This window comes from Psammomys obesus, unplaced genomic scaffold, assembly GCF_907164565.1.
Source record: "Psammomys obesus unplaced genomic scaffold, mPsaObe1.curated_primary_1811, whole genome shotgun sequence".
In the NCBI taxonomy this organism is placed as follows: Eukaryota; Metazoa; Chordata; class Mammalia; order Rodentia; family Muridae; genus Psammomys; species Psammomys obesus.
The window spans coordinates 217,648-237,130 of record NW_026596440.1 but is presented as its reverse complement, the minus strand read 5'-3'; the positions used below and the strand labels follow the sequence as shown (position 1 = coordinate 237,130).

Here is a 19,483-nt window from a genome sequence, read left to right as displayed (position 1 = left end):
TCCTTTTCAGCACCTAATGGAAACTTTCAATAGGATGGTGATCACAGTCAGAGGTGCTGCATTCCCTTCTGAGTTCTGTGCTTCCTATTCCAACATGCTCGGCCATGTGGGTGACAAGTGGAATTAAAATTACTCAACTTGACAGTATATACTAGCCATGGCAATGGGAAAACTGGAAATCATCCTGTTATTATAGTATTGCACTGTGATGATCATTTTCAACATTTGATCTCAAAATCAACTTTTAGATTTCTAACAGAAAATCCACCTTCTATCTTATAACAGCTGATTCTTTCTCAGAATTTTGCACTGCATATTTTTAGCCTCCAAGATTCATATCAAATGTGATTTCAAAGCATGCAAAATGACAGAGACCCTCTGTTTTTGCCCCATTTCTGTCACAGATTTCTCTGATAACTTTTATGGTTAAAACTCCCAACACTATTTGGAGAAGACATGGCTTTAGATAATTATAAGACATCTTTGTTTGGCCCACATGGAGAGACGGCTTCAGCTCCCCTGGAAAATCTAGCAGACTTTGGTGTCATGAACGAAATAGAGCAACCAGACAGCCGCTCTCACAGTGGGATGACGCCCCACAGATAATGCCACAGTGCCCACAAGTCCAGCTGCTCCTACTGTCAGTGACGGGATTATCTGTAAGTACAGAAGTTCTATTATTGTAAGGGTTTTTTTCACCACTTGTTTTAATGGCTTCTTCACAAATGGTGACAATACTATAAAATACAGACAAGGAATGATCACAATGTTGCTGCCAACATTATAAATATGGAATTGTACATTTTAAACATTTTCTGGTTAAAAAAAACTGGTCATCAGTGCAGTTCTGCAGGTCTCTAGAAGAGTGGGTCTCTGCATTCCTGATGGTGCTCCCCTTTATCCATTATCCCAGGTCCTCCCTGTCTGCCTGTTCTTCCTCCCATGGAAGGTCCAAGAGGTCCCCCAGGACAAAACCATCTTCCTCCAAAAATGTCTCCTTGTTCCAAGCAAAGGCCACAACAGAAGTCACCACTTTCTCCACCTCCACCACATCAGAAAATTCCTCCAGGTCCTCCAGGGTCCATAAGTCCACCTCTTCTTCCTCACATGCCATCAGGCCCACAGTCACCATCCAGAGGTGGGAATGGTGTGGAAGGAAGCCCTGGGTCTTAGGGGTCTTACATTGATTGCATTCTGTTCTCCAGTCAAAGTTCTGGTTTCCAAAGCCCAGCCTGGCTGGGACACCGCTAGTCTCCAGCTCGGTGCTGGACAATTCTTCTTCGAGAGGGGCTTCCCTCTTGAGCCCCAGGGCCTTTTCAGAGTGAAGCCTCCTCTGTCTCCTCCACAGCCTCCCATGTGACCCATGGGGCCTCCAAGTCTTCTTTGGCCACCAGGATCTCCACAATATCACTGCTTGATTCGATACCTTTATGCATTGCTTTCAAAGCAAAAAGTGGCATTTACTGATGAGACCTAAAAGGATGAGCCATATGCAACTAGCTATCAAGTGCCTCATGATGCAATCTCGTTATTATAAATGTTACAATATTGATTAGTTCCTGTGTATTTGTGGTGATGTGGAAAGTATGCATGCTAGGAAATGAAAAGAGCATTCAACGCTTAAGTGAGTTCAATTACAATATACAATGATTGCTCATTTTTCTTAGATTCTAAGAACCTTGACCAGATACCGTTCATAAATATGATGGCTCCATGCGGATCTGACACGAGCAATGAAGATGTGCACATAACTCCACCAGCACCCAATGAAGAAGATATCACTGAGATGTCTCCCTATCCACGAGGACTATCTGTGGAACACATACTCGGCAGGTCTCTCACAAGTATTTGTAAAGATGGCAGCCTGCCTCCTTTTCTACTGGTAAGTTAATTTGGGGTCTCTATAGCTGTCCTGTTCCACATAATTGCTGGGGAACCTGTGTTCTACATTAATTATTTTATCAAACGTATGAATGTTTAGATAGCCTATCCATGAGGGCAAGATCCTTTTAAAATAGTGCCTCCAATAAATAAATCCCAGTGAAGTTTGTGTCATGTTTTGAAACAAAATTGAAAAACATTCCCAAGTTCCCAAGTTTCCCACTGATTTCAGCAGAGATCCAAACCCACCAGCTAGTTGGAGGATGTGGGTCTACAGATATGAGTCTCCTCTGAGTCCCCAACTGTCAACTCTTCCAGCTGCTTTTAACCTCCATATTATTCTGCAGTCTCCTGTAATAGCATTGCCTTTGAGATCATTCAAGCTTATTTTATTAAAATTCACGTTCAGTACAAAAAGAACAATGAAATATAATTTTCACTCTTAACTACTATTAATGATTCTCTTTTCTAAATAGTCTATTCAAATATATTCCTTTATGTGGTCAGATATGAAAGCCAAGAAGGATCCCTATTCTGAATTATTTGTGCATGAAATAAGAAAATCATCTAAGTGTGATGCTCCTGAAAATTATTTCTTTGCTACCTTGTTTAAGACTGGTCAAATATTTTTGGTTGTGAGCCTAGACTTACCTGCTGAGCTGGGAGGAGATTCTCCCCTGTCAGGGAACTAGGGAAGGGGCACAGAAGAAGAGGGAGGGTGTGTGGTTCTAAGAGGAGACCAGGGAGTGGGCTGTAGTGGGGAAAAATTTGAATAAATTGTAATAAATGAATAAATTTTTTAAAAGACTGGTCAAATGTAAAATTAGGTGCATCCTGGGAAGAAACATAAAAGTTAAACAGAAACAGTCGTTGCTGTGAAGATATTGAAACTTTTTCTTATTTTACTGACTGAATATTAAATACGTGCCCATACCATTATTACTCATTTCATGGGTTCATACCTGCATGTAGTAACTACTAATTTTTTGTAATTTCAATACTCTGATATCAAATTTGTAAACAATGTGAAATGACAGGATCTTGTTTCTGCACTGTTGATTTACAGGTTTCCCTTATAAAAATTATCATTGAATATTTTCCAAAGATCTTTGAAGAGGATACTACTACATTGTATAAAGATGTGCAAAAGAGTGTGGAGGACATCAAGAACTCCTTTGGTTTATAAACTGCTGTTGGTAAGTCTTGTAATAAGGCTGATGCCAATAACCAGAGTAAGAATAACGTTCCTAATGATAATACTGAAGAATTAAAGCTTACATCTGTTCCTTCTCAGGAAGACGTTCCTACAGGTAACAGGAAACTTTAAGTAGTAATCAGACAAATGGAAGGACGAGGACGACATCATCTCCTGATTTCACAAAACTGTAAATAGCATCACAGCAGTATTGGCACACATCATGATATTAGAGCATGGGAAAAGTCTTTTTAAACAACAGGTAATTAAAAAATATATAAATATAAGCATACATACATACATATACACTTAAACACATTTAGAAACATGCATGTTTATACTCACATATATGCATACATATATGTGTGTCAGATGTCTTTCCAACTTATCCCCTGAAAGGATCCAGAATATTCCTGCTGTGTTTCTCACCTTTCCTTCTCCTGGTCCCTGAGTCAGTGTAGGATATCTTGGATACTGAAATTATTACTTTTGGAAAGATCACTTAGAGACAATGATTTGATTAAAAAACCCCCAAACATTCTAGAAGATAAAACCCTGTGCCGCTGTCAACAAACTGCAATCCTCCTGCAAAAACACTAACGTTGGTTTGAGTTCTTATGAGAAATAAATCTTATCAAACACTTGGCATTATATAACTATTGGATTCACAGGATCCACTACAACAAATATGTGAAGAATGATAAATAGGCTAAAACATACCTGAATCAACAATTAGCACCTCTCAAAATCAGATCTGTTGTAAACACAAGAAATTTTCTGTGTAGAGTTGTAGAAATAGACTGAAAGGCTCATTTTATCTGAATTGAAGGGAACCTGTCTTCTGAGAATGTTTTTAATCATGATGAAGTTGAAAGTAGATTCCAATTGCAAGAATGTGCACAATGGACTAAAAAGGTAGTTCAATATCTAAAGCAATTGAGATACAAACTTTGTAACTGACATGAGTTCTGATCATCAGAAGGAAGGAAAAGAAGTCCTCCCCTATCAGTGGACTTGGGGAGGGGCATGCATGCAGAGGGTAGAGGAAGGGAGGGATTGGGATGGGAGGAGGGAGAGAACCACAGGGGGAATACAAAGTGAATAAAGTGTAATTAATAAAATAAAAATAAAAAAGACTATAATTAATATAAAAACTAAAAATTGGTAGCTACAGCTGGGATACAAAATGAATGAACTGTAATTAATATAAAAAATAAAAATTATTTTAAAAATACAATTTAATTAAAAAGCTTCAGAAAAAAGAGTGTCTATGACATATTGTATCTTAATTATTATATGTGGATACCAGGAACAAAAATTGGAAATATGGGTGTCCTACATGTACCGTATAAGATTTTTTTATTCTCACATGTGTTTGTTGAAGAACTGGAGATCATGACTCCAACCACAAACCGCTCAGTAAGAATTTGAAATAAGAGGTATCCTATACATACTATAGAAGATTTTTTCATTCTCTGTGTTCTCACGTGTGCTGCTTGAAGTACTGGAGATCATGACCCCAACCACAAACCCCTCAACAAGGACAGACATTTACGAGAGGTTATTCCAAGGGAACACTGTGTACATGCACACCAGTTGGAAATAGAAGGCATGATCATGCTTGTAGTCATGCAGTGAAAACAGAACAGAAATTAGAATTCTGAGTGATTCATTTACGTAATTTCTTCCTTCAGTTGGTTCATTGCAAATGTAAATGAGAAAGGATAACACACATCGTTTGATGTTAATATACTTTACATAAACCAAAGTGAATGTTTGGTTCACAGCATGAGACAAGTCAATAATGTCTACCAAGGTGACAAATGAGGACAGAAGACTTTTAGAACAGAGAGCAAGAAGTAAGTTAAATTACAGTTTTACTCAGAAATCATAAAATGGCAATCAGTTTCCCTTTATAAAAACAAGACAAAGGACATGGGCATGATGGTTAGGTTATACCATAAACATGAAGGAGACCCTGTGTAGCACAGTCATGTAGTGGTTAGCCCATAAAGAGATATCAGTAGTTGTCAGTTAGGAGTTAAAATCACATTCTCCCCAAGGACATACTTCTGCAAGCCTTTATTCAACACGAGGCTGTCTGGATGAGACAGTGGTATCATAGAACCCTTCCTTCAAAACACCTGGAGCTTCTGCCAGTGGATAATTTTGACCTGTGTATTCCTCAATATTTTGGAAAAACAAAACAAAAAAGGAGCATATTCCAAATACTTAATCAATTTTGGTGTTTCTCTGCCATTTAATATTCCTCTATTGAGAATGGCAGAGAAATACTTAAAGAAATGTTCAAAGTCCTCAGTCATAAGGGAAATGCAAAATGACCCTATGATTTCACCTTACACCCATCAGAATGGCTAAGATCAAAAACTCAAGTAACAATACATGCTGGAGAGGTTGTGGAGAAAGGGGAACCCTCCTCCACTGCTAGTGGGAATGTAAACTTGTACAACCACTCTGGAAAGCAATCTGGCACTAACTCAGACAACTAGGAATAGTGCTTCTTCAAGATCCAGCCATACCACTCTTAGGCATATACCCAAAAGAGGCTCAAGTACACAATAAGGACATTTGCTCAACTATGTTTGTAGCAGCCTTATCTGTAATAGCCAGAAGCTGGAAACAGCCAGATGCCCCTCAGTGGAGGAATGGATACAGAAATTGTGGTATATCTACACAATGGAATATTACTCAGCAATAAAAAAAAAAAAAAAAAAACAAGGAAATCTGATTGGCCTGCTCTTTGATCACCTCCCCCTGAGGGGGGAGCAGCCTTACCAGGCCACAGAAGATGACAATGCAGCCACTCCTGATGGGATATGATAGACTAAGATCAAAAGGAAGGAGAAGAGGACCTCCCCTATCAATGGACTTGGGGAGGGGAATGCATGAAGAAGGGGGAGGGAGGGTGGGATTGGAAGGGGAGGAGGAAGGGGCTTATGGGGGAGACAAAGTGAATAAAGTGTAATTAATAAAAAATAAATAATTATCAGAAAAAAAACAAGGAAATCATGAAATTTGCAGGCAAATGGTGGGATCTGGAAAAGATCATCCTGAGTGAGCTATCCCAGAAGCAGAAATATGCACACAGTATGTATTTACTCATATAGACATATAATATAGGATAAACCTACTAAAATCTGTAAACCTAAAGAAACTAATCAAGAGGGAGGACTCTTGCTAAAATGCTCAATCCCTATCCAGAAAGGTAAAGAGGATGGACATCAGAAGAAGGAGAAAAGAGGGAACAAGTCAGGAGCCTGACACAAAGGACCTCTGAAAGGCTCTGCCCTGCAGACCATCAATGCAGATGCTGAGACTTATGGGCAACCTTTAGGCAGAGTGCAGGGAATCTTATGAAAGAAGTGGGAAACAGTAAGATCTGGAGAGGACAGGAACTCCACAAGGAGAGCAACAGAACCAAAAAATTTGAACACAGGGGTCTTTCCTAAGACTGACACTCCAACCAAAGACTTTGCATGGAGATAACCTAAGACCCCTGCACAGATGTAGCCCATGGCAGTTCAGTATCCAAGTGAGTTCCATTGTGATAGGAACATGGACTGTCTCTGACATGAACTGATTGGCCTGCTCTTTAATTTCCTCCCCCTAAGGGCGAAGCAGCATTACCAGGCCACCAAAGAGGACAAGGCAGCCACTCCTGATGAGACCTAATTGACTAGGATCAGAAGGAAGGAAAAGAAGACCTCCCCTATCAGTGGACTTGGGAAGGGGCATGCAGGCAGAGGGTGGAGGAAGGGAGGGATTGGGACAGGAGGAGGAAGGGAACCACAGGGGGGATACAAAGTGAGTAAAGTGTAATTAATAAAGAATTTTAAAAAATCAATTTGGGAGTAAAAAAAAATTCTCAAAAACAAAAACAGCAGGAAAATTATAATATAAAAATCACACAAAAATAATTTAACTACCTGAAATATTTGAAATATCTAAAAATAATTCAGAACCATAAAGTTATAAATTACTAAATAAGCATAAATAATTTGTAACAATTTAAAATTCAATGGGATTTCATACAGGAATTAAATATGTTCATTCATTAGAAACATGAACTCAATTTAAAGTAGATCCTTCATTACTTAATTAGTTGAAACAAAAATTTTTCTTTTTTATATTAATTATAGTTTATTTACATTGTGTCCCAGCTGTAGCCCCCTCCTTCATTCCCTCCCAATCCCATCTTCCCTCCCTCATCTCCTCCCTGCCCTTCTCTAAGTCCACTGATAGGGAGGTCCTCTTCCCCTTCCTGTGACCCTAACTTATTAGGTCTCATCAGGACTGGCTCTGTGGCCTAGCAAGGCTGCTCTTCCCTTGGGGCCAGGGGAGGTCAAAGGGCAAGCCACTGAGTTCATGTCAGAGTCAGTACCTGGTCACCTTACTGGGGAACACAACTTGGATACTGAGCTGCCATGGGCTATGTCTGAGCAGGGGTTCTAGGTTAGATCCATGTATGGTCCCTGGTTAGAGAATCATTTTCAGAAAAGACTCCTGTGCCCAGATATATTTGGTCCTTGTGGAGCTCCTGTCTTCTCCAGGTACTCCCCCTTCTTTTATAAGATTCCCTGCACTCTGCCCAAGGTTTGGTTATGAGTCTCAGCATCTGCTTTGATACTCGTAATAGCCAGAACATAGAAACAACCCAGATGTCCCTCTATGGAGGAATGGATACAGAAATTGTGGTACATTTACACAATGGAATACTACTCAGCAATTAAAACAAGGAAATCATGAAATTTACAGGCAAATGGTGGGAATGAGAAAAGAACATCCTGAGTGAGGTATCCTAGAAGCGAAAAGACACACATGGTATATACTCACTTGTAAGTGGATACTAGACATATAGGATAAACCTACAAAAATCTGTACACCTAAAGAAGCTAAGCAAGAAGGAGGACTCTGGATAAGATGATCAATCTTCACTCAGAAAGGCAAAGGGATGGACATTGGAAGAGGGAGAAAACAGGGAACAGGACAGGAGCCTACTACAGAGGGCCACTGAAAGACTGTACCAGGCAGGGTATCAAAGCAGATGCTGAGGCACATAGCCAAACTTTGGGCAGAGTGCAGGCAATCTTATGAAAGAAGGCGGAGATAGAAAGACCTGGAGAGGACAGGAGCTCCACAAGGAGAGCAACAGAACAACAACAACAACAAAAAATCTGTGCACAGGGGTTTTTTTTCTGCATGTGTTATACTGCATAGAAGAACTCTAAAATCAATTCATCTTTTATATTTAAGGCTTTTTACCCATTAAACAACAAAATGTTCACCTGCCCTGAATACCTGCCAGCCATCACTCTACTTCTGGTTACTTTAAGACTGAATGTTCTAAATATTTTCACAAAGGAAGAATCCTGCAGATTCTTTTCAGTGTTACTGGCTTGTTTAACTAAACACAGTGTCCTCCTTGTTTACACTATCATTGCAAATGACAGGGATTCCTGAATTAAATGCCACTGAGTGTTATTTGTCATGTTTTCTTGAGCTATTCAGCTTGGCTGGAGACTTAGAATGTTTCAACAACTATCTGTAATGAATAATGATGAGATGAATATGAGTGTGCAGAGATTGAAAATTCCAGTTGCCATCTGCATTTACTGAAAAGTATTAAGCAAGTTGTACTTACTCTACTTTTTAAAAATTAAAGCAAAAACATTATCTTAAAAAATAAAAATAAAGCAAGTCATGCAAACAAATTTTCAGTTCCTATTTGTCCATTTTCCCTTCTCCTCCTCAGCCATCTTGTTCCTGTTGGCAAGCTGTATGGAGCTCCAAGATAGGGACTCTATTACTTGTAGCAACAGTAGATTTCCTTCAGTAAACATGTATAGGAATATAAAAACACGAAGACAGAAACTATGTAGTATTAATCATACTAAAATGTATTTTATTGAGGTTTAGTATGTAACTCAGTGCTGAAAGTTTGACCCTGATTCTAATCCATACCACTGGATAAATGAATCTCGAGCTTTAAAAGCTTAAGTATTTATTAAATGGTTTGGTAACCATGACAAAGAACCTCACATACGCAAATTTTCTTTCTACTCATTTATTCTTAGGATTTATTAGCCCATTATTATAAAAGTATTTTCATTATTTAGTTACGAGAATAGGAGGAAAGCATACATGTAGAGCAGTAGGAAATTAGCATAAATATTTTAATAAACAAAGTAAAGTTAATATTGGCAAAGATTTTTAATGAGAATTATTAAAATATTCATAATGAGGATCCAAGATGGCAGCGCCTGGAGGATGCTGTTCCTGACCAGCAGCACAGCAGGGACAGAGAGTGACCAACACAGAACTCTTGGCCCTAACACACCAACGATTGTGCTTTCCAGGTGAGAGGAAAGCCATGTTGTGGGAATCAGTTGGGTTCAGGTCACCCAACTAAACTCCTGGAAGAGTACCTGGTCCCAGCTGGCACTTGGTCACCAGCCCAGAGTCACATGCCTGCATGCTCTGACCACTGCGCTAGACAACTGTGGGCCCCACAACACCTGAGACTGAGATTTCCAGTCTGGAGAAAACCCCACGTTGAAGGAAATGATTGGGAACCAGCCCCAGGACACTCAGACAATCCCTGCAAGAGGTACTAGGGTCCAGTGGACACTCAGCTGCCAGCCCAGAGACCTGCTGTGCACCTGACTCACTGTCCCAGACAGAATTGTGGTCCTCAGGGCACCAGAGACTGACTTTCTCTGTCGGGAGGAAAACCCACGGTGTGGGAAACAGCAGGTCCAAACTCAGGACACAACTCCCACCCTCCCACCCCCAACCCAGCCAGGTTCCTGTAGGAGCCCAGTCAATAGCAAGGCAGAGTCACTCTGCCTGCATGCTCTACTCCTCATCCCAAATGGAACTGTGGATGCCAAAATACCACAGACTTGGTCTTCCTGTTGGGAGGAAACCTCACAGTGGGGATACATCAGGATTGACCTCAGAACACCTAGCTCCAGAAGAGTTTCTGCGTTCCTGCTGGGTTCCTGCTGGGTTCCCGCTGGGTTTCTGCAGGCTCCAGGCTCTGGCCTCTGGTTGCACACATGAGCACTGCCATGTATTACAACTAGGGTTCTGGGGCACACAGCTCCAACCTCAGACCTACAGAAGCCTGAGAGCTATTGGATCAGTCCCCAGATACTACTCCAAGGTGCAACCCGTTATCTCTAGCTAAATTGAAGAAACCACTGGGCTCCCTGGTTCTTCAAGTGGACTATACTCAGAAAACACAGTAAAGGAGCAACAGCAGCAGCTCAAGAAGTTATGAGCAAGAAACACAGCAGCAGGGTAGCTATCTCCAGGACTTCTCCTGGGGAGAGGAGAGCCTTCCTGACTACCAAGGACCATAGTTACCACACAGGTCCTTATGCTTGAGGTGAACTGTGGCAATTCCTGAGAAGCACCACCATACTCAGAGCTGAGGAGGCCTCCTTCAGAACCCTGCCAAGGGGATTCTCCCCACCCCAGGATTCCAGCAGGTACCAGAAATTAACAGCCCACACCGGAGACACCCACATGGGTAGAGGCCAGTGAAAAAGCACAACCAACAAAACGCAAAGCAATGGCATCCCCAGAACCCAGTTATCCAGGAGCAAGCAGCCCTGGATATTCTAACATAAATGATTTTTTTAATTTTAATTTTTTTATTAGTTACATTTTATTAACTCTGTATCCCAGTTGTATCCTGCTCCCTCATTCCCTCCCAATCCCACCCACCCTCCCTCATCTCCTGCCTGCCCCTTTCCAAGTCCACTGATTGGGGAGGACCTCCTCTCCTTTCATCTGACCCTGTTTTATCAGGTATCTTCAGGACTGGCTGCAAAGTCTTCCTCTGTGGCCTAGCAGGACTGCTCCTCCCTTGAGGGATGGGGAGTCAAAGAGCCTGCCATTGAGTTCCTGTCAGAAATAGTCCCTGTTCCCCTTACTATGGGAAACCAATTGGTTACTGAGCATGACCTGGAAAGGATAGGAGCTCCACAAGGACCAAATATATCTAGGCACAGGGGTCTTTTCTGAGACTGACACTCCACCAAGGACCATGTATGGATATAACCTAGAAACTCTGCTCGGATGTAGTCCATGGTAGCTCAGTAACCAATTGGTTTCCTATAAGTGAAATTTAAGAAGATGACCTTACATCTGTGCTTAGGAAGAGGATAATGGAGGAAAAAAATAAAATATATAAAGAATTAGAGGGAGATAAAGCCAAACAGATTACGGCCATCGGTAAAGAAATGCAGGAGGATGCATCCAAACAGTTTGTGGCTTTCAGAGAGGAAATTATTAAATCACTGAAAGAAATAAAAGAAACAGAGAAATGTTCAAACAAACAGGTGAAGGAATTGAAAGAAAAACAGGAAAATACAGTCAGACAGGTGAAGGAAATAAAAAAAATGGTTCAGAACCTAAAGATAGATTTGGAAAAATTAAAGAAACACAAATGGAGGAAACCATGGAGAGTAAGAACTTAGGAAAGAACACAGGAACTACAGAGGTAAGCATAACCAACAGACTATAAGAGATAGAAGAAAGACCCTCAGGTGTGGAAGATATAATGGAAAATATCAAAGAAAATAATAAATCCAAAAAAATTCCTAACACAAACCATCCAAGAAATCCAAGACAACACCTAAGAATAATAGGAATAGAGGAAAAAGAAGATTCCTGTCTCCAAGGCCCAGAAAATATTTTCAACATAATCATAGAAGAAAATTTCCCAACTTAAAGGAGAGGCCTGTAAGCATACAAGAGGTCTACAGAACACCTAATAAATTAGACCAGAAAAAAAATCCTCTTGCCACATAATAATCAAAACAGTAAGTATACAGAAGAAAAAATACTAAAAGCTGCAAGGGATAAAGGACAAGTAATATAAAATACCAAACCCATCAGAATCACACCTGACTACTCAACAGAGACTATTAATGTCAGAAGGGCCTGGACAGATACGATACAGACCCTAAGAGAACACAGATGTCAGCCCAGGCTACTATACACAGCAAAATTCTCAGTCATCATAGAAAAGAAAACAATATTCAACAACAACAAAAAAATTTTCAAAAATACCTACACACAAATCCAGCGTGACAGAAGATACTAGAAAGAAAAATACAACCCAAGAAAACTCTTTACAGGAAAACACAGGAAATAAATAACCTCACTACAGCAAAACTAAAGGTAGCCAAGCACACAAACACACTACCACAGCCAACATGAAAATCAAAGGATCTAACAGCCACTGGTCATTAATCTCTCTCAACAGCAATGGACTCAACTCTTCAGGTATGCAGGGGTGGTTCAATATATGGAAATCCATCTATGTAATCCACCATATAAACAAACTGAAAGAAAAAAAAAACACATGGTAATCTCCTTAGATGCTGAAAAGGCATTTGATAAAATCTAACACCCATGCATATCTAAAGTCTTGGCGAGATCAGGGATACAAGGCACTTACCTAAACATAGTAAAAGCAATATACAGCAAGCCTATAGCCAACATCAAACTTAACCTAAATCAATCCCACTGAAATCAGGACAAGGCTGCCCACTCTCTCAATAGCTTTTCAACATAAGTCTTGAAGTCCTTGACAGAGCAATAAGAAAGTTAAAGGAGATCAAGGGAATACAAATTGGAAAGGAAGAAGTCAAAGTATCACTATTTTCAGATGATATGATACTATACATGAGTGACCCCAAAATTTCTACCAGGAAACACCTTCAGCAAAGTGACTAGATATAAAATTAACTCAAAATCAGTAGCATATCTGTATACAAAAGACAAAAGGGCTGAGAAAGAAATTAGGGAAACAGTACCCTTCACAATAGCCACAAAGGACATAAAGTACCTTGGTGTGGCCCTAACCAAGCCTGTCAAAGACCCTGAAATAAACCCACACACTTATGGATACCTCAGTCTCCTTTTACACATAATGGCCAGCATTCAGTGAAAGAAAATGATTTAACACCCACAAGAGTAAGATAAAAACAGCATCCACTGTCAAACATGAGATAACAGCACCTAGTCAAGAGATAATTAATGCACTAAATTATCTAGCATAAAAAGAGTGAAATAGGTGTGTATGAATGGAAATGCCAATGAAGAAGGAGGACAAGGCAAGAAAAGAAGAAAGGTAGGAAGAAAGGAAGGAAGGAAGAAAAGGAAGGAGGGAGAAAGGGAGGGAAGGAAAGATGGAGAGAAGGTGGGAGGGAGGAAGGAGCTAAAGAAAATGCAACAACTGAAAACAGCACACCACAGATGCAGAATTCTTTCAATGCATTGGACATCGTCAGATTTGGAGTAGGGCATAATAACACGGAAAAGGCCGAAGAGACAATAATTAGTCTTGGGAAAAATAGGTAGTTGAAATTCTTGAGCACTAAGAGCAGAAAATATATTTGAAAAAAATAATAACCAGTTGAGGTGAGGTGTGGTTTAGAGGTCATCAGTATTGACTGTTCTTCCAGGGGACCTGGGTTTAATTACCAGCTCCCACCTAGGGACTCACAATCATCTATAACTCCAGTCCCAGGGAATTTGCTACCCTCTTCTGGGCCCTGCATGCACACAAATGATGCACAGGCATGCATGCAGGCAAAACACACATACACATTAAACTAAAATGATATAGATGACATCGAGGTAACAGGTGTGCCAGTAATTAATTTTAAAGGACACAGGGTATTTCTGAGGATCTTAACCTACTTGATACAAAGAAATGCCCCATCTACTCTCTTTCTCCATCTGTCTATCTCTCTGTCTCTCTCTCTCATTTGTTTTGAAACATAATAAAATCTGTAAATAGGCTATAAAGCTTTTCAACAGCATGCCTGTGTTAGAGCTACAATGACAGCTGGCTTTTTATTTGTGGTAAAAGGCTGTTTCGAATCACTCTGGATGTTAAGTGGTGAAACCAGTAACTTGGAAGTCTATGCTGTTTGTCAGACTTCCTGTTACATTCCTCTTTCAGTTACCACAAATCACTGTCATTTACCCATTCTATCGATATTTGCCTAATGCCTGTATTTTTTGATGGGCACAACACCAAAGGATAAGCATAAAACTGAGAGCTAGTAGACGAGGAACTTTCATACAAAGCCCGGCAGGGATAATGAATACTTGGAACCCCGATACTCAGGAGTGCTGAGGCAGGAGGATCACATGTTTGAGATGATCTGAGCTACATAGAAATATCCCAGTTAAAAAAATAATAGTAAGCCACCGAATCATCAGCTAATCATAAGGAGAAGCCACTTCTTGTCAGAAGCATGAATGATGACAAATGTTTTCCAACATGGGCTGGAAAAGAGGGCACAGGCTACAGTCAATGCAGCAGTCCTGGGGGGAATGATAGAAGAAGCAGCTGCAAGTGCAAAGGACCACTAATACCCTGTAGGTAGAACATTGTCTTCTTCAGGAACCTGACTCCCTGGCTTTACCCATAAAAATGTTTATCAATATGGTACCATGAACCTTATTGGCAGTCACTAATGACCAGTAGCAAGCACACATCTCTAGAAGACAGGTACTACTATTAACCATATTTACAGTGCTATCATGGTAGCACCTGCAGGAAACACTAAAAAGCACAGACATTTCAGATGGCCACATCCTTATTTCCCTCATTACTTCCCAAAGGTCTACCTTTGTGGGGCCAGGAAAGCCATGCCACCAGGAAGCCATCTGGGACAAGAGTCAGGTTGTAACGTGTCTACACCCCAAAAATCTTCTCCTGAGACCATGAGGAGCAGGACTACTTTCTCCGTTCTCTGGGCCGCACATCCATGCACACATAGTATTTATCTCCCACCTCTGCCTCCCTTGGTGTAGTCACGTGGCCAGGTTTCAGGTTAAACTTCCTCTCTCCTTATAAAGATGGGGCCACATAGCACCCGGAATTCCTCTTCATACAGATGAAGCATTCCCAGCTCCTTGGCCCCAGCCAATGATATACACTCACCTCAAAATCCCCTACTCACACCCCAAGGTTTACATGTCCCTTGTTCACCCCTTGTAAAGAGATCTGTTTCACCAAAAACTATCTCCAGAGAAGGCTGTTTCTCCTGCCTAACACCCACCAGGATTCTGCCTAGCCCATCCACCCAGCTAAGTTTCATTCCTTCCAGTCCAGCCCAGTGTGCAACAATGCCTGGATACCTCATGCACGAAAGACACCCGGGTAGCACATCTTCATTTTTCTTTTCTTTTTCTTTTTAATTTTTTTTATTTTTAACTTTTATTAATTACACTTTATTCACTTTGTATCCCCATAAACCCCTCCCTTCTTCCCTCCTAATTGCACCTTCCCTCCCCCTTCTTCACACATGCCCCTCCCCAAGTCCACTGATAGGGGAGGTCCTCCTCTCCTTCCTTCTGATCTTAGTCTATCAAATCTCATCAGGACTGGCTGCATTGTCATCTTCTGTGGCTTAGTAAGGCTGCTCCCCCCTCAGGGGGAGGTGATCAAAGAGCAGGCCAATCAGATTATGTCAGAGGCAGTTCCTCTTCCCATTACTATAGAACCCACTTGGATAATTAACTGCCATGGGCTACATCTGTGCAGGGGTTCTAGGTAATCTCCATGCATGGTACTTGGTTAGAGTGAGTCTCTAGAAAGACCTCTGTGTTCAAATATTCTGGTTCTGTTGCTCTCCTCATGGAGTTTCTGTCCTCTCCAGATCTTACTATTTCCCACTTCTTTCATAAGATTCCATGCACTCTGCCCAACAGTTGGCCATAAGTCTCAGCATCTGCTTTGATAGTCTGCAGGGCAGAGCCTTTCAGAGGCCCTCTGTGGCAGGCTCCTAACTTGTTTCCTGTTTTCTTCTTCTTCTGATGTCCATCCTCTTTGCTTTTCAGGGTGGGGATTGAGCATTTTAGTCACGGTCCTCCCCCTTGATTAGTTTCTTTAGATGTACAGATTTTAGTAGGTTTATCCTATATGTCTATATGAGTGAGTATATACCGTATGTGTCTTTCTGCTCCTGGTACAGCTCACTCAGGATGATCCTTTCCAGTTCCCACCATTTACCTGCAAATTTCATGATTTCCTTATTTTTCATTGCTGAGTCATATTCCATTGTGCAGATGTACCACAATTTCTGTATCCATTCTTCAGTTGAGGGGCACCGGGGTTATGTCCAGCTTCTGGCTATTACAGATAAAACTGCTACAAACATGGTTGAGCAAATTGTCCTTATTGTGTACTTGAGCTTCTTTTGGATATATGCCTAGGAGTGGTATGGCTGGATCTTGAGGATGTGCTATTCCCAGTTGTCTGAGAAAGCACCAGATTGCTTTTCAGAGTGGTTGTACAAGTTTACATTCCCACTAGCATCGGAGGACAGTTCCCCTTTCTCCACAATCTCTCCAGCATGTGTTGTCACTTGATTTTTTTCCTCTTGGCCATTCTGATGGGTGTAAGGTGAAATCTCAGGGTCGTTTTGATTTGCATTTCCCTGATGGCTAATGACGCTGAGCATTTCTTTAAGTGTTTCTCTGACATTCGATATTCCTCTATCGAGAATTCTCTGTTTAGTTCTGTTTCCCCATTTTTTAATTGGATTACTTGGTTTGTTGCTTTTCAACTTCTTTAGTTCTTTATATATACTGGATATTAGCCCTCTTTCAGATAAAGGGTTGGTGAAGATTGTTTCCCTATCTGTACGCATTCGTTTTGTTTTGATGATGGTGTCCTTTGCTTTACAGAAGCTTTTCAGTTTCATGAGATGCCATTTATTGATTGTTGCTCTTAGAGCCTGTGCTGTTGGTGTTCTGTTCAGGAAGTTGTCTTCTGTACAATGAGTTCTCGGGTCTTCCCCACTTTTTCTTCTAACCAATTTAATGTGTCTGGTTTTATATTGAGATCTTTGATCCACTTGGACTTTAGTTTTGTGCAGGGTGATAAGTATGGATATATTTGCATTTTTCTGCATGTAGATATCCAGTTAGACCAGCACCATTTGTTGAAGATGCTGTCTTTTTTCCATTGTATGGTTTTGGAGTTTTTATCAAAGATCAGGTGTCCATAATTGTGTGGGTTTATTTCTGGGTCTTCTGTTCGATTCCATTGATCCACCATTCTGTTTCTATGCTAGTACCATGCAGTTTTTATTACTGTTGCTCTATAGTACAGCTTAAGATCAGGGATGGAGATACCTCCAGAAGATCTTTTATTGTAGAGGATTGTTTTAGCAATTCTGGGTTTCTTCTTATTCCATATGAAGTTGAGAATTTTTCTTTCCAGGTCTGTAAAGAATTGTGCTGGTAATTTGATGGGAATTGCATTAAATCTGTAGATTGCTTTTGGTAAGATGGCCATTTTTACTATGTTAATCCTGCCAAGCCATGAGCATGGGAGGTCTTTCCATCTTCTGATATCTTCTTCTAATTCTTTCTTCAGAGACTTGAAATTGGTTTCATACAAGTCTTTGACTTGCTTGGTTAGGGTTACACCAAGGTGCTTTATGTCATTTGTGGCTATTGTGAAGGGTGTTGTTTCTCTCATTTCTTTCTCAGCTCTTTTGTCTTTTGTATACAGATGTGCTACTGATTTTGAGTTAATTTTGTATCTAGTCACTTTGCTGAAGGTGTTTCCTGGTAGAAATTTTGGGGTCACTCATGTATATTATCATATCATCTGCAAATAGTGATACTTTGACTTCTTCTTTTCCAATTTGTATCCCCTTGATCTCCTTCAACTGTCTTATTGCTCTAGCAATGAAGTCAAACATGCAAAGGCTATTTTATATATTCAGTTTCACTATGGGCTTGAGTAAAGATAGATGTTCTCTGCTGTTTATATATAAATGTTCCCAAGGTCAAGACTATCCCAGTGAAGATAATCCATCTCACTTGATTTCACTTAAAGAGAGTGCATCTAAAAAGATGGAACCTAGAGCTAATATCCTTCTTTTTTAAATATTGTTTTAAAATTTTATGCAGGAATATGGGTTTTGATCAAATTCATCCTCACTCTCTCTTCAACTCTTCCCCCATGCCCCCCCATACTTTATCCTCATAACAAGCCCACTGCTACCAGCTTACATGGGTATAGGACCATCCACTGGTTCATGGATAGGCCCACAGTAATTTCGCCACAAGCTCAGGGATCATTCATTCAGATTTTTTGGTGTGAAGGTACTTTCTCCCATAGAACACTAAGACAAGGGAAATGGAGCAGTTACATCCCCTGGGAAACTCAATGAAATCACATGTGTCCATGATTTGTGCTCAAGGAAAGATGGGGTCCTTTCTTCCCAACTCCATGTAGCCTGATTTGGGGAAGTTGCTGACCCTTTGGTGGTAGAGGAGGAGGTGATGGTGGTGGAGGATGAGATAATGGTGGTGGAGGAGGAGGTGAAGGTGGTGGTAGAGGGAGTGGGGTGGTGTTGGTGTTGGCAGAGGTGGTGGTGATGGTGCTGAGGAGGAGAAGGAGGAGGACGTGATTATGGTGGTAGAGGAAGAGAAAGGGAAGATGGTAGTGGTGGTAGTGGTAGAGGTGGTGGTAGAGGAGGACGGATTTTGCACAGAAGATAAAGCAGCTGGTTGGGCACTCAGGAAGTGAATATTGTGCACTGCTACCATAGGTGCGTGCCTACTACCATGGTCACCACTTGCCCACTCCTTCCTGGAAGCACTGCCAGGCCTGCTTAGGGGCCACCAGTGACCCGTCAGTTGCTCAGCCCTCTCTTTGATTGAGGCCCTGCTGCCTCTGCTGTTTCTCTTGCTTCTGTTCTGCTGAGAGAATCATACCAGCTTTGCAGAAGTGAGGTGCCTGTTGTGAGTGGCCTGTGGGGGAGATGTGAAGGGCAAATGAAGATGGCATCTGATAGAACCTTGAACCTCTACACATGCATGTATTCACATGTGAAAACATGTATACTCTTTCACACCACAGATTTACACACACACACATTATACAGATAACCTAAAGTTGGTTAATGCATGGAGATACGAAAGGCTGGATCTACACATGCATTCAGTAAATTAACTATGCAGCTTTGGATAGGGGGATTGTAAAATCTGGAGAAAACCAGCAAACCCATCTCATATACAGTCTTCAGAAATGTCTCTGGGCTATTCTTGATGCCTTCAGTAGACTGGGTAACACATGCCTGCATTGTTGAGTGCTAGATCCACCTTAAACTCAGCTGGGCCGAAGATTTGAGTATCTGTATCGGCCGTGTTGTCCACAACACACCTACATTCCTTGTGTGGTTACATTAACAGGGCTGGTAGCCTAGCCTTGCTGATTGGTGAAACCGTTGTTCTTTCCTGTGCATGGTTTCTCCTGTATACGGTTACATATGGGAGTTAGACAAAAGTGTGTGTGTGTGTGTGTGTGTGTGTGTGTGTGTGTGTGTGTGTGTG

The 19,483-nt window shown here is 41.0% G+C and overlaps 1 pseudogene; it reads right to left on the bottom strand.

Moving 5' to 3' along the window:
- Positions 1-857: 857 nt before the first annotated feature.
- LOC129669651 (RNA-binding protein EWS-like) overlaps positions 858-19,483 on the bottom strand; it is a 103,441-nt pseudogene continuing 84,815 nt past the window's right edge.